This window comes from Panulirus ornatus, chromosome 26 (genome assembly GCF_036320965.1).
Source record: "Panulirus ornatus isolate Po-2019 chromosome 26, ASM3632096v1, whole genome shotgun sequence".
Lineage (NCBI taxonomy): Eukaryota > Metazoa > Arthropoda > Malacostraca > Decapoda > Palinuridae > Panulirus > Panulirus ornatus.
The window spans coordinates 1,716,827-1,730,000 of record NC_092249.1 but is presented as its reverse complement, the minus strand read 5'-3'; positions in this window follow the sequence as shown (position 1 = coordinate 1,730,000).

Genomic DNA, 13,174 nt, shown 5'->3' with positions numbered 1-13,174 from the left:
TGTACCTAATAACCTTGCTCTTATTCACATTTACTCTTAACTTTCTTCTTTCACACACTTTACCAAACTCAGTCACCAGCTTCTGCAGTTTCTCACATGAATCAGCCACCAGCGCTGTATCATCAGCGAACAACAACTGACTCACTTCCCAAGCTCTCTCATCCACAACAGACTTCATCCTTGCCCCTCTTTCCAAAACTCTTGCATTCACCTCCCTAACAACCCCATCCATAAACAAATTAAACAACCATGGAGACATCACACACCCCTGCCGCAAACCTACATTCACTGAGAACCAATCACTTTCCTCTCTTCCTACACGTACACATGCCTTACATCCTCGATAAAAACTTTTCACTGCTTCTAACAACTTGCCTCCCACACCATATATTCTTAATACCTTCCACAGAGCATCTCTATCAACTCTATCATATGCCTTCTCCAGATCCATAAATGCTACATACAAATCCATTTGCTTTTCTAAGTATTTCTCACATACATTCTTCAAAGCAAACACCTGATCCACACATCCTCAACCACTTCTGAAACCACACTGCTCTTCCCCAATCTGATGCTCTGTACATGCCTTCACCCTCTCAATCAATACCCTCCTATACAATTTGCCAGGAATATTCAACAAACTTATACCTCTGTAATTTGAGCACTCACTCTTATCCCCTTTGCCTTTGTACAATGGCACTATGCACGCATTCCGCCAATCCTCAGACACCTCACCATGAGTCATACATACATTAAATAACCTTACCAACCAGTCAACAATACAGTCACCCCCTTTTTTAATAAATTCCACTGCAATACCATCCAAACCTGCTGCCTTGCCGGCTTTCATCTTCCGCAAAGCTTTTACTACCTCTTCTCTGTTTACCAAATCATTTTCCCTAACCCTCGCACTTTGCACACCACCTCGACCAAAACACCCTATATCTGCCACTCTATCATCAAACACATTCAACAAACCTTCAAAATACTCACACCATCTCCTTCTCACATCACCACTACTTGTTATCACCTCCCCATTTGCGCCCTTCACTGAAGTTCCCATTTGCTCCCTTGTCTTACGCACTTTATTTACCTCCTTCCAGAACATCTTTTTATTCTCCCTAAAATTTAATGATACTCTCTCACCCCAACTCTCATTTGCCCTTTTTTTCACCTCTTGCACCTTTCTCTTGACCTCCTGTCTCTTTCTTTTATACGTCTCCCACTCAATTTCATTTTTTCCCTGCAAAAATCGTCCAAATGCCTCTCTCTTCTCTTTCACTAATACTCTTACTTCTTCATCCCACCACTCACTACCCTTTCTAATCAACCCACCTCCCACTCTTCTCATGCCACAAGCATCTTTTGTGCAATCCATCACTGATTCCCTAAATACATCCCATTCCTCCCCCACTCCCCTTACTTCCATTGTTCTCACCTTTTTCCATTCTGTACTCAGTCTCTCCTGGTACTTCCTCACACAAGTCTCCTTCCCAAGCTCACTTACTCTCACCACCCTCTTCACCCCAACATTCACTCTTCTTTTCTGGAAACACATACAAATCTTCACCTTAGCCTCCACAAGATAATGATCAGACATCCCTCCAGTTGCACCTCTCAGCACATTAACATCCAAAAGTCTCTCTTTCGCGCGCCTGTCAATTAACACGTAATCCAATAACGCTCTCTGGCCATCTCTCCTACTTACATAAGTATACTTATGTATATCTCGCTTTTTAAACCAGGTATTCCCAATCATCAGTCCTTTTTCAGCACATAAATCTACAAGCTCTTCACCATTTCCATTTACAACACTGAACACCCCATGTATACCAATTATTCCCTCAACTGCCACATTACTCACCTTTGCATTCAAATCACCCAGCACTATAACCCGGTCTCGTGCATCAAAACCACTAACACACTCATTCAGCTGCTCCCAAAACACTTGCCTCTCATGATCTTTCTTCTCATGCCCAGGTGCATATGCACCAATAATCACCCATCTCTCTCCATCAACTTTCAGTTTTACCCATATTAATCGAGAATTTACTTTCTTACATTCTATCACATACTTCCACAACTCCTGTTTCAGGAGTACTGCTACTCCTTCCCTTGCTCTTGTCCTCTCACTAACCCTTGACTTTACTCCCAAGACATTCCCAAACCACTCTTCCCCTTTACCCTTGAGCTTCGTTTCACTCAGAGCCAAAACATCCAGGTTCCTTTCCTCAAACATACTACCTACCTCTCCTTTTTTCACATCTTGGTTACATCCACACACATTTAGGCACCCCAATCTGAGCCTTCGAGGAGGATGAGCACTCCCCGCGTGACTCCTTCTTCTGTTTCCCATTTTAGAAATATGGCACCAGCTGAAACAAAAGGAGCTAAAGCAAGACAATGTAGTGGGTGAGGGGGGCAAAGATCATAGATGCACTGAAGAGTGTTGCAGAGGTTGTTGCCTAACTGGTAAGGCATCCTGATGGTGTCATATGGTTATATCTTAGGTCCAGAATGCAAAAAAGAGATAGCAAAGAACCAAAATGCATAAGGCCAATGCCTGTAGGAGCAATGTAGTAGCAAATATAGTCTGACTGAGAAAGGTGACCAGGTGTGCCTAACCCATAAACTGTAAGCAATGTCTGAAAAACCTTATACTCTCAACTAATGGAAGATGGTGACATTAATCCCTAACCATGGACCCACAATCACTTAATGGCAGAAATCCATCAGATAAACTGCACTCACTGGTACCATTTTCACTGCACTAGATATGCAGCATCCATTTGAACTAAAAACTCACATAACCACTTTGCCTCTAAAATAAACACCCAATGAACATCAGCACAAAATGATCAATCTCACTCTTTCCAAACGAACCCTACTACATCACAGAAACACAGCAACAAAGTATACATCCTGTATGTAGCATAATATACATACACAAAACTCTTACAGCACATCTACAGAGCCCTCATCCAAGAAACTTGACTTGCAACCAGATTTCTACAAGTACGTAACCATAAGAAAATGCAGACAATGAACAAAGAACCATACCATTCTTCATTACCAGTGATACTTCAAAGCAGCTCACAATGACAACACCATAGAAATAAAGTACATCAGAATAAAATTTACAATATAATCAACACCTAAATACCTTCCCCCTCCACATTTTCCAGTCATACTCTCCAATTATAAAACAAGACCTCCGAAATATACTAAAAATTGTAGGTATTAGTTCAGGGTATTTTTTAGGCCCTAAAAAATTTGTAAAACTGAAATATAATGGAAAGCTTTTATATCCCTGGGGATAGGGGAGAAAGAATACTTAACATGCATTCCTCATGTGTCGTAGAAGGTGACTAAAGGGGATGGGAGTGGGGGCTAGAAGCCCTCCCCACCTTGTATTTTAACTTTCTAAAAGGGGAAACACAAGAAGGAGTCATGCGGGGAGTGCTCATCCTCCTCAAAGGCTCAGATTGGGGTGTCTAAATGTGTGTAGATGTAACCAAGACGACAAAAAAAGGAGAGATAGGTAGTATGTTTGAGGAAAGGAACCTGGATGTTTTGGCTCTGAGTGAAATGAAGCTCAAGGGTAAAGGGGAAGATTGGTTTGGGAATGTTTTGGTAGTACAGTCAGGGGTTGGTAAGAGGACAAGAGCAAGGGAAGGAGTAGCCCTACTCCTGAAACAGGAGTGGTGGGAGTATGTGATAGTGTAAGAAAGTAAACTCTAGATTGATATAAAACTGAAAGTGGATGGAGATGGGTGCATATGCACCTGGGCATAAGAAGAAAGATCATGAGAGGCAAGTGTTTTGGGAGCAGCTGAGTGTGTTAGTAGTTTTGATGCACGAGACCAGGTTATAGTGAAGGGTGATGTGAATGCAAAGGTGAGTAATGTGGCAGTTGAGGGAATAATTGGTGTACATGGGGTTGTTCAGCATTGTAAATGGAAATGGTGAAGAGCTTGTAGATTTATGTGCTGAAAAAGGACTGGTGATTGGGAATACCTGGTTTAAAAACAGACATATACATAAGTATATGTATGTAAGTAGGAAAAATGGCCAGAGAGCATTATTGGATTATGTGTTAATTGATAGGCGTGAGAAAGAGACTTTTGGATGTTAATGTGCTGAGATGTGCAACTAGAGGATCTCTGATCATTATCTTGGGGAGGCGAAGGTGAAGATTTGTAGAGGTTTTTAGAAAAGAAGGGAGAATGTTGGGGTGAAGAGAGTGGTGAGAGTAAGTGAGCTTGGGAAGGAGACTTGTGTGAGGAAGTACATGGAGAGACTGAGTACAGAATGGAAAAGGGTGAGAACAAAGGACGTAAGGGGAGTGGGGGAGGAATGGGATGTATTTAGGGAAGCAGTGATGGCTTGTGCAAAAGATGCTTGTGGCATGAGAAGTGTGGAAGGTGGGCAGATTAGAAAGGGTAGTGAGTGGTGGGATGAAGTAAGATTATTAGTGAAAGAGAAGAGAGAGCCATTTGGACGATTTTTGCAGGGAAATAATGCAAATGACTGGGAGATGTATAAAAGAAAGAGGCAGGAGGTCAAGAGAAGGGTGCAAGACCTGAAAAAGAGGGCAAATGAGAGTTGGGGTGAGAGTGTCATTATATTTTTGGGAGAAAAAAAAGATGTTTTGGAAGGAGGTAAATAATAGTGTGTAAGACAAGGGAACAAATGGGAACATCAGTGAAGGGGGCTAATGGGGAGGTGATGACAAGTAGTGGTGATGTGAGGAGATGGAGTGAGTATTTGGAATGTTTGTTGAATGTGTTTGATGACAGAGTGGCAGATATAGGGTGTTTTGGTGGAGGTGGTGTGCAAAGAGAAAGGGTTATGGAGAATCATTTGGTAAACAGAGAAGAGGCAGTAAAAGCTTTGCGGAAGATGAAAGCCTGCAAGGCAGCAGGTTTGGATGGTATTGCAGTGGAATTTATTAAAAAAGGGGGTCACTGTATTGTTGACTGGTTGGTAAGGTTATTTAATGTAAGTATGACTCATGGTGAGGTGCCTGAGGAATGGCGGAATGCTTGCATAGTGCCATTATACAAAGGCAAAGGGTATAAAAGTGAGTGCTCAAATTACAGAGGTATAAGTTTGTTGAGTATTCCTGGAAAATTATATGGGAGGGTATTGATTGAGAGGGTGAAGGCATGTACAGAGCATCAGACTGGGGAAGAGCAGTGTGGTTTCAGAAGTGGTAGAGGATGTGTGAATCAGGTGTTTGCTTTGAAGAATGTATGTGAGAAATACTTAGAAAAGCAAATGGATTTGTATGTAGCATTTATGGATCTGGAGAAGGCATATGATAGAGTTGATAGAATGCTCTGTGGAAGGTATTAAGAATATATGGTGTGGGAGGCAAGTTGGTAGAAGCAGTGAAAAGTTTTTATCGAGGATGTAAGGCATGTGTAAGGAGTAGGAAGAGAGAAAAGTGATTGGTTCTGAGAGAATGTTGCTTTGTGGCAGGGGTGCATGATGTCTCCATGGTTGTTTAATTTGTTTATGGATGGGGCTGTTAGGGAGGTGAATGCTAAAGTTTTGGAAAGAGGGGCAAGTATGCAGTCTGTTGTGTTTGAGAGAGCTTGGGAAGTGAGTCAGTTGTTGTTCGCTGATGGCTGGTGCTGGTGGCTGATTCAGATGAGAAACTGCAGAAGCTGGTGACTGAGTTCGGTAAAGTGTGTGAAAGAAGAAAGCTGAGAGTAAATGTGAATAAGAGAAAGGTTATTTGGTACAGTAGGGTTGAGGGACAAATAAGTTGGGAGGTAAGTTTGAATAGAGAAAAACTGGAGGAAGTGAAGTGTTTTAGATTAGATATCTGGGAGTGGATTTGGCAGCAGATGGAATCATGGAAGCAGAAGTGAATCATAGGGTGGGGGAGGGGGTGAAAGTTCTGGCAGCATTGAAAAATGTGTGGAAGTCGAGAATGTTATCTCGGAAAGCAAAAATAGGTATGTTTGAAGGAATAGTGGTTACAACAATGTTATATGGTTGCGAAGCGTGGGCTATAGATAGAGTTGTGCGGAGGAGGATGGATGTGCTGGAAATGAGATGTTTGAGGACAATATGTGGGGTGAGATGGTTTGATCGAGTAAGTAATGAAAGGGTAAGAGAGATTCGTGGTAATAAAAAGAGTGTGGTTGAGAGCGCAGAAGAGGGTGTTTTGAAATGGTTTGGTCACATGGAGAGAATGAGTGAGGAAAGATTGACAAAGAGGATATATGTGTCAGAGGTGAATGAGGAATGAGGAGAAGTGGGAGACCAAATTGGAGGTAGAAAAATGAAGTGAAAAAGATTCTGAACATGCAGGTGAAAGGCGTGCAAGGAATAGAGTGAACTGGAACGATGTGGTATACTGGGGTCGGCCTGCTGTCGATGGATTGAACCAGGGCATGTGAAGTGTCTGGGGTAAACCATGGAAAGTTTTGTGGGGCCTGGATGTGGAAAGGGAGCTGTGGTTTCGGTGCATTGTACATGACAGCTAGAGACTATGTGTGAACGAATGTGGCCTTTGTTGTCTTTTCCTAGCGTTACATCACACACATGCGGGGGAAGGAGGTTGTCATTTTCATGTGTGGTGGGGTGGTGATGGGAATGAATAAGGGCAGACTATGAATTATGTACATGTGTATATATGTATGTATGTGTATATATATGTATACATTGAGATGTATAGGTATGTATATATGCGTGTGTGGACGTTTATGTATATACATGTGTATGTGGGTGGGTTGGGTCATTCTTTCAACTGTTTCCTTGTGCTACCTCGCTAACGCGGGAGACTGTGACAAAGTATAATAAATAAATATAAAATAAATTTTATATTATAAATGTTCATGGAAAATATTTTGTAATGCTCACTCAGGCCAACAGATATCCAATAAATAAAAGTGAATAATTACAAGAATCATAAAATACTTCATCTTAGCTCTTAGTAGCCCCTGAACAAATTTCATCCCCTGAACAGTATTCATCATGAAAAATAGTTTTAAAATAGTTTTTACACCAAGATTATAAAGGAAATTTATTGCCTTGAAAAAATGCCAAAACTTAGGTAATATAGTTCAAGGTATTTTTTAGGTATTCAGTGTTCAGTGTTGTAAATGGAAATAGTGAAGAGCTTATAGATTTATGTGCTTAAAACTGGTGACTTGGAATACCTGGTTTAAAAAGAGAGATATATATATATATATAAGTATACTTATGTAAGTAGGAGAGATAGCCAGAGAGCGTTACTGGATTATGTGATAATTGATAGGCGCGCAAGAGACTTTTGGATGTTAATATGCTGATAGGTGCAACTGGAGGGATGTCTGATCATTAATATTATGTGGAGGCAAAGGTGGAGATTTGGAGAAGTTTTCAGAAAAGAAGAGAGAATGTTGGGGTGAAGAGAGTGGTGAGAGTAAGTGAGCTTGGGAAGGAGACTTGTGTGAGGAAGTACCAGGAGAGACTGAGTACAGAATGGAAAAAGGTGAGAACAAAGGACGTGAGGGGAGTGGGGGAGGAATGGGATATATTTAGGGAAGCAGTGATGGCTTGCGCAAAAGATGCTTGTGGCTTGAGAAGCATGGGAGATGGGCAGATTAGAAAGGGTAGTGAGTGGTGGGATGAAGAAGTAAGATTATTAGTGAAAGAGAAGAGAAAGGCATTTGGATGATTTTTGTAGGGAAATAATGCAAATGACTGGGAGATGTATAAAAGAAAGAGGCAGGAGGTCAAGAGAAAGGTGCAAGAGGTGAAAAAGAGGGCAAATGAGAGTTGGGGTGAGAGAGTATCATTAAATTTTAGGGAGAATAAAAAGATGTTTTGGAAGGAGGTAAATAAAGTGGTGATGTGAGAAGGAGATGCAGTGAGTATTTTGAAGGTTTGTTGAATGTATTTGATGACAGAGTGGCAGATATAGGGTGTTTTGGTGGAGGTGGTTTGCAAAGTGAGAGGGTCAGGGAGAATGATTTAGTAAACAGAGAAGAGGTAGTAAATGCTTTGCGGAAGATGAAAGCCTACAAGGCAGCAGGTTTGGATGGTATTGCAGTGGAATTTATCAAAAAAGGGGGTGACTGTATTGTTGACTGGTTCATAAGGTTATTTAATGTATGTATGTCTCATGGTGAGGTGCCTGAGGATTGGCGAAATGCTTGCATAGTGCCATTGTACAAAGGCAAAGGGGATAAAGGTGAGTGCTCAAATTACAGAGGTATAAGTTTGTTGAGTATTCCTGGGAAATTATATAGGAGGGTATTCATTGAGAGGGTGAAGGCATGTACAGAGCATCAGGTTGGGGAAGAGCAGTGTGGCTTCAGAAGAAGTACAGGATGTGAGGATCAGGTGTTTGCTTTGAAGAATGTATGTGAGAAATATTGGTGAGGTGCCTGAGGATTGGCGAAATGCTTGCATAGTGCCATTGTACAAAGGCAAAGGGGATAAAGGTGAGTGCTCAAATTACAGAGGTATAAGTTTGTTGAGTATTCCTGGGAAATTATATAGGAGGGTATTCATTGTGAGGTGCCTGAGGATTGGCAAAATGCTTGCATAGTGCCATTGTACAAAGGCAAAGGGGATAAAGGTGAGTGCTCAAATTACAGAGGTATAAGTTTGTTGAGTATTCCTGGGAAATTATATAGGAGGGTATTCATTGAGAGGGTGAAGGCATGTACAGAGCATCAGGTTGGGGAAGAGCAGTGTGGCTTCAGAAGAAGTACAGGATGTGAGGATCAGGTGTTTGCTTTGAAGAATGTATGTGAGAAATATTTAGAAAAGCAAATGGATTTGTATGTGGCATTTATGGATCTGGAGAAGGCATATGATAGAGTTGATAAAGATGCTCTGAGGAAGGTATTAAGAATATATGGTGTGGGAGGCAAGTTGTTAGAAGCAGTGAAAAGTTTTTATCGAGGATGTAAGGCATGTGTACGTGTGGGAAGAGAGGAAAGTGATTGGTTCTCAGTGAATGTTGGTTTGCGGCAGGGGTGCGTGATGTCTCCATGGTTATTTAATTTGTTTATGGATGGGGTTGTTAGGGAGGTGAATGCAAGAGTTTTGGAAAGAGGGGCAAGTATGCAGTCTGTTGTGTTTGAGACAGCTTGGAAAGTGAGTCAGTTGTTGTTCGCTGATGATACAGCGCTGGTGGCTGATTCGTGCGAGAAACTGCAGAAGCTGGTGACTGAGTTTGGTAAAGTGTGTGAAAGAAGAAAGCTGAGAGTAAATGTGAATAAGAGCAAGGTTATTAGGTACAGTAGGGTTGAGGGACAAGTCAATTGGGAGGTAAGTTTGAATGGAGATAAACTTGAGGAAGTGAAGTGTTTTAGATATCTGAGAGTGGATTTGGAAGCGGATGGAACCATGGAAGCGAAAGTGAATCATAGGGTGGGGGAGGGGGCAAAAGTCTTGGGAGCGTTGAAGAATGTGTGGAAGTCGAGAACATTATCTCGGAAAGCAAAAATGGGTATGTTTGAGGGAATAGTGGTTCCATCAATGTTATATGGTTGCAAGGCATGGGCTATGGACAGAGTTGTGTGGAGGAGGGTGGATGTGCTGGAAATGGGAGACCAAATTGGAGCTGGAAAGATGGAGTGAAAAAGATTTTGAGTGATCGGGGCCTGAACATGCAGGAGGGTGAAAGGCGTGCAAGGAATAGAATGAACTGGAGCGATGTGGTATACCGGGGTCGACGTGCTGTCAATGGATTGAACCAGGGCATGTTAAGCGTCTGGGGTAAACCATGGAAAGTTCTGTGGGAACTGTGGTTTCGGTGCATTATTACATGACAGCTAGAGACTGAGTGTGAACGAATGTGGCCTTTTTTGTCTTTTCCTAGCGCTACCTTGTGCACATGAGGGAGGAGGGGGTTGTTATTTCATGTGTGGCAGGGTGGCGATGGGAATGAATTAGGGCAGACAGTATGAAATATGTACATGTGTATATATGTATATGTCGGTGTGTGTATAAAATATGTTGAGATGTATAGGTATGTATATTTGCATGTGTGGATAGGGATATATATACATGTGTATGTGGGTGGGTTGGGCCATTTCTTTCATTTGTTTCCTTGCGCTACCTCGCTAACACGGGAAACAACAATAAAGCAAAATAAATAAATAAATAAATACATATATACGCAGTTTCTTACATTTTTCATATGTATATATATGTATGTGTGTGTGTGTGTGTATATGTGCGTATGTGTGTGTATGTGTGTGTATGTGTGTATATATATATATATATATATATATATATATATATATATATATATATATATATATATATATATATATATATATTATCCCTGGGGATAGGGGTGAAAGAATACTTCCCACGCATTCCTCGCGTGTCGTAGAAAGTGACTAGAGGGGATGGGAGTGGGGGGCCAGAAATCCTCCCCTCCTTGTACTTTTTTAACTTTCTAAAATGGGAAACAGAAGAAGGAGTCACGCGGGGAGTGCTCATCCTCCTCGAAGGCTCAGATTGGGATGCCTAAATGTGTGTGGATGTAACCAAGATGTGAAGAAAGGAGAGATAGGTAGTATGTTTGAGGAAAGGAACCTGAATGTTTTGGCTCTGAGTGAAACGAAGCTCAAGGGTAAAGGGGAAGAGAGGTTTGGGAATGTCTTGGGAGTAAAGTCAGGGGTTAGTGAGAGGACAAGAGCAAGGGATGGAGTAGCAGTACTCCTGAAACAGGAGTTGTGGGAGTATGTGATAGAATGTAAGAAAGTAAATTCTCGATTAATATGGGTAAAACTGAAAGTTGATGGAGAGAGATGGGTGATTATTGGTGCATATGCACCTGGGCATGAGAAGAAAGATCATGAGAGGCAAGTGTTTTGGGAGCAGCTGAGTGAGTGTGTTAGTAGTTTTGATGCATGAGACTGGGTCTCTTTCTTTTGGTTCTCAGTGAATGTAGGTTTGCGGCAGGGGTGTGTGATGTCTCCATGGTTGTGTAATTTGTTTATGGATGGGGTTGTTAGGGAGGTGAATGCAAGAGTTTTGGAAAGAGGGGCAAGTATGAAGTCTGTTGGGGATGAGAGAGCTTGGGAAGTGAGTCAGTTGTTGTTCGCTGATGATACAGCGCTGGTGGCTGATTCATGTGAGAAACTGCAGAAGCTGGTGACTGAGTTTGGTAAAGTGTGTGAAAGAAGAAAGTTAAGAGTAAATGTGAATAAGAGCAAGGTTATTAGGTACAGTAGGGTTGAGGGTCAAGTCAATTGGGAGGTGAGTTTGAATGGAGAAAAACTGGAGGAAGTAAAGTGTTTTAGATATCTGGGAGTGGATCTGGCAGCGGATGGAACAGTGGAAGCGGAAGTGGATCATAGGGTGGGGGAGGGGGCGAAAATTCTGGGAGCCTTGAAGAATGTGTGGAAGTCGAGAACATTATCTCGGAAAGCAAAAATGGGTATGTTTGAAGGAATAGTGGTTCCAACAATGTTGTATGGTTGCGAGGCGTGGGCTATGGATAGAGTGGTGCACAGGAGGATGGATGTGCTGGAAATGAGATTTTTGAGGACAATGTGTGGTGTGAGGTGGTTTGATCGAGTAAGTAACGTAAGGGTAAGAGAGATGTGTGGAAATAAAAAGAGTGTGGTTGAGAGAGCAGAAGAGGGTGTTTTGAAATGGTTTGGACACAAGGAGAGAATGAGTGAGGAAAGGTTGACCAAGAGGATATATGTGTCGGAGGTGGAGGGAACGAGGAGAAGAGGGAGACCAAATTGGAGGTGGAAAGATGGAGTGAAAAAGATTTTGTGTGATCGGGGCCTGAACATGCAGGAGGGTGAAAGGAGGGCAAGGAATAGAGTGAATTGGAGCGATGTGGTATACCGGGGTTGACGTGCTGTCAGTGGATTGAATCAGGGCATGTGAAGCGTCTGGGGTAAACCATGGAAAGCTGTGTAGGTATGTATATTTGCGTGTGTGGACGTATGTATATACATGTGTATGGGGGTGGGTTGGGCCATTTCTTTTGTCTGTTTCCTTGCGCTACCTCGCAAACGCGGGAGACAGCGACAAAGCAAAAAAAAAAATATATATATATATATACACAGTGAAAAGTTTTTATCGAGGATGTAAGGCATGTGTATGTGTAGGAAGAGAGGAAAGTGATTGGTTCTCAGTGAATGTAGGTTTGCGGCAGGGGTGTGTGATGTCTCCATGGTTGTTTAATATGTTTATGGATGGGGTTGTTAGGGAGGTGAATGCAAGAGTTTTGGAAAGAGGGGCAAGTATGAAGTCTGTTGTGGATGAGAGAGCTTGGGAAGTGAGTCAGTAGCTGTTCGCTGATGATACAGCGCTGGTGGCTGATACATGTGAGAAACTGCAGAAGCTGGTGGCTGAGTTTGGTAAAGTGTGTGAAAGAAGAAAGTTAAGAGTAAATGTGAATAAGAGCAAGGTTATTAGGTACAGTAGGGTTGAGGGTCAAGTCAATTGGGAGGTAAGTTTGAATGGAGAAAAACTGGAGGAAGTAAAGTGTTTTAGATATCTGGGAGTGGATCTGGCAGCGGATGGAACCATGGAAGTGGAAGTGACACATAGGGTGGGGGAGGGGGCGAAAATCCTGGGAGCCTTAAAGAATGTGTGGAAGTCGAGAACATTATCTCGGAAAGCAAAAATGGTTATGTTTGAAGGAATAGTGGTTCCAATAATGTTGTATGGTTGCGAGGCGTGGGCTATGGATAGAGTTGTGTGCAGGAGGGTGGATGTGCTGGAAATGAGATGTCAGAGGACAATGTGTGGTGTGAGGTGGTTTGACCGAGTAAGTAATGTAAGGGTAATAGAGATGTGTGGAAATAAAAAGAGCATGGTTGAGAGAGCAGAAGAGGGTGTTTTGAAATGGTTTGGGCACATGGAGAGAATGAGTGAGGAAAGATTGACAAAGAGGATATATGTGTCGGAGGAGGAGGGAACGAGAAGTGGGAGACCAAATTGGAGCTGGAAAGATGGAGTGAAAAAGATTTTGTGTGATCGGGGCCTGAACATGCAGGAGGGTGAAAGGAGGGCAAGGAATAGAGTGAATTGGAGCGATGTGGTATACCGGGGTTGACGTGCTGTCAGTGGATTGAATCAGGGCATGTGAAGCGTCTGGGGTAAACCATGGAAAGTTGTGTGGGGCCTGAATGTGGAAAGGGAGCTGTGGTTTCGGTGCATTGTACATGACAGCTAGAGACTATGT